Consider the following 3581-nt stretch of genomic DNA (forward strand, 5'->3'; position numbering starts at 1 on the left):
TTAAAAACCATTAAAAAAAAACACAACACTATTGTTAGAAGTTATTAGAAGATAATAAAAGTTAAATTAAAAATTAAAGTTAAATAAAAGTTAAAACAAATATATTTAGAAATTTAAAAAGAAACAAATAAATCATGAGTCAAAGAAGAAATCAGGGCTTCCCTGGTGGCGCAGTGGTTGAGAGTCCACCTGCCGATGCAGGGGACACGGGTTCATGCCCCGGTCTGGGAAGATCCCACATGCCGTGGAGTGGCTGGGCCTGTGAGCCATGGCCGCTGAGCCTGCGCGTCCGGAGCCTGTGCTCCGCAACGGGAGAGGCCACAACAGTGAGAGGCCTGAGTACCGCAAAAAAAAAAACAAAAGAAGAAGAAGAAATCACATTGGAAATAGAAAAATACATAGAACTAAGTTATTATAAAGATATTACATTTAACATTTGTAGGATGCAGAGAAAATAGAGTCTCAAGGGAAATGTATGGCTTTAAATGTTTGTATCAGAAAATAATAAAAGATAAAATTAATGAACTAAATGTAAAAGAAAAAATTGATAAAATAAACCTAGAAACATAAGGATGTAATAACCAAAATAATTAATGGTAGAAATCAATGAAAAAGACCCAAAGTAAAAAAATTGTTTGCTTTTCAATTTGAAATCAGTCACTTTTTATTAACTGACTAGATTATAAAAATAATCATGGTAGACACCTTAGTTCATCCTTCTAATAAGCCTGTTCATCTGGTCTTCTCTGTTGCCAGCAACTCCACATTCCAAAATGGGTGGTCTTTTTCTTCATTCTGCCTGTCGGAGAAGATAATTTGAAGGGCTGGAGGAAGTTGTTTGCTTCTTTGAAGTGTTTTCTAACAGTATAAATCTCATGAATCAGATCCTCCATTCAGATGATTACAAATATACCAAGACATCAAGCAATCAATGTGTTAATATGTCAGGGCAATTCACTTCTTGTTGATTTTGCCATAACTCACATTTGTAGATCAATTCATTTACTGACTTCAAATTCTGGTACCCCCAGGCAATACATGGTTCCACAATCCTCACAGTGTTAACCTGAGCTCAAAGAAGGTGCTATTGAAGATCCGGCGAAGGCAAAGAACCTGAAATTCCTTGCGGACATTTGAGCTCATACCACTGATACTGATGACAAATGCCAATTTGGGTTTCTCAGGTAGATAGAAGTTGCCAGCTTTTCCTGTCATCCTAGCCATTCAAATCTCAGTCTGTACGTCTGCCTATATTCCTTGTGATAGTACTTAGCTTTTTTGTAAGGTAAGCTTCCTCCTTGCATTTCACAGCATTTTTGGGGCAAACTTCTTTTTTAGATGCTTGATCAGCAGCTCTGTAAAATTCCTTCACTCTTAAGGGCTTCTGACACAGCAGGAAGCTTTTTCTCCTTTTCTGCACCCTCCATGGTTCCAGATGGAAAAGAGGAAGAAAAAATGTCTTTCTTTTTAAAAAGCTAACAGAGTAAACACATCTCTTGTGAGATTTAATGAGAATAGAAAGAAAAGCACAAATAAATAATATTGTAAATAATAAAGGGGCTATAACTACAGAGAAAACTTAGATTTAAAAGATATTAAGAGGGGCTTCCCTGGTGGCACAGTGGTTGAGAGTCCGCCTGCCGATGCAAGGGACACGGGTTCGTGCCCCGGTCCGGGAGGATCCCACATGCCGCGGAGCGGCTAGGCCCGTGGGCCATGGCCGCTGGGCCTGCGCGTCTGGAGTCTGTGCTCCGCAACGGGAGAGGCCACAACAGTGAGAGGCCCGCGTACCACAAAAAAATAAAATAAAATAAAAGATATTAAGAGAAAACTGTTGTAAACTTATGCCAATAAATTTCCAAATTTATATGAAATGAACAACTTCCTGGCAAATATAACAATTAAAATTGACTCAAGAAAAACCCAAATGGCAAGTAATCTTATAATGATTAAAATTATACTCTTTGAGAATTTATCCCAGATAAATGAAAATTATGTTCACAAAACAAAACATCTGTACACAATTGTTTATAGCAGTTTTTCTTGTAATAGCCCAAAACTGGAAACAAGCAAAATGTCCTTCAATGGTTGAATTCAATGGTTCAGCAATACCACTGAATACTAGTTAATTCAGCAATGAAAAAGAACATTGATACATGCAACATGGATAGAACCGAAGGGAATTATGCTGAGTGAAAAAAGCCAACCTCGAATGGTTACATACTGTATGACTCCACTAATACAATATATATATTTTTAAAATTCTTCATTGAATCTATTTATTTATTTTTGGCTGCATGGGGTCTTAGTTGCGGCACGCAGGCTTCTCTCTAGTTCTGGCGCGTGGGTTTTCTCTTCTCTAGTTGTGGTGTGCAGGCTCCAGGGTATGTGGGCTCTGTAGTTGTGGCGTGCAGGCTCTCAAGTTGAGGTGCTGAGCTCAGTACTTGCGGTGGGTGGGCTTAGTTGCCCCGTGGTGTAGGGATCTTAGTTCCCTGACCAGGGATCAAAACTGTGTCCCCTGAATTGTAAGGAGGATTCTTTACCACTGGACCACCAGGAAAGTCCCAATATAACATTCTTGAAATAGCAAAATTACAGAGGTGAAGAACGGATTAGTGGTAGCCAGCAGTTAGATAAGGGGTGGGGGGAGGAGTGGTTATAGCTGTAAAGGGGAAGTAGGAGGATCATTGTGGTGATGAAATAGTTTTGTACCTTGATTGTGGTGGTGGTTACACCAGTCCACACATGTGATAAAATTGTATAAAAGTGTACACCCATACACCCAGAAATGAGTGCATGTAAAACTGGTGAAATATGAGTAAGCCATGTGGGTTGCTCCAAGGCCAATCTTCTGGTTTTGATATTGTACTATAGTTATGCAAGATGTTACCATTAGGGAAAACTGGGTGTGAAGGGTAAAGAGGATCTTCCAGTACATTTTTTTGCAACTTCCTGTGAATCTATCATTATTTCATAATGAAAGGTTTTTAAACATTGGAGCAGTAAACAACTTCCAACAAAGAAAACACCAGGCCCTGATGGCTTTACAGGCAAATTCTGTCAACTTTCAAGCCACAGATTATTCTTATACACAGATCATCTTATACAACCTCTTCCAGAGCACAGAAAAAGAGGGAATACCCACCCCCTGCCAACTCGATGAGGCCAATATAACCTGATACCAAATTCAGATAAAGTTAAAACAGGGAAAAGTTATTACAAATACATTTTACTTGTGAATATAGGTGAAAAGATCCTAAACAAAATATTAGTGAATAATATCCGATAATGAATAAAAGAAACAAATACAATGACCAGGTTGGGGTCATCACAGGAATAATATATATACATGTTAGAGTATCTATAGATGTCATTTACTGTAATAACAGATTAAAGAGGAAAAAGAAACCCATATAAACATTTCAATAAATGCAGGAAAAGTATTTGACAAAATTGAACATAAATTAGAAATAGAATGGTAACCCGAAGAAAGCACCTATAAAAAACATACAATAAATGTCATCATAAATATGGAAGCTTTAAAAGCATTCCCTTTAAAATTATAAACCTGATACACATGC

General features: G+C 37.8%; 1 pseudogene; it reads right to left on the reverse strand.

Moving 5' to 3' along the window:
• Positions 1–410: 410 nt before the first annotated feature.
• Positions 411–2295, reverse strand: LOC101279120 (60S ribosomal protein L7-like; annotated as a pseudogene).
• Positions 2296–3581: the final 1286 nt, after the last annotated feature.

Source organism: Orcinus orca, chromosome 1 (genome assembly GCF_937001465.1).
Source record: "Orcinus orca chromosome 1, mOrcOrc1.1, whole genome shotgun sequence".
NCBI lineage: Eukaryota > Metazoa > Chordata > Mammalia > Artiodactyla > Delphinidae > Orcinus > Orcinus orca.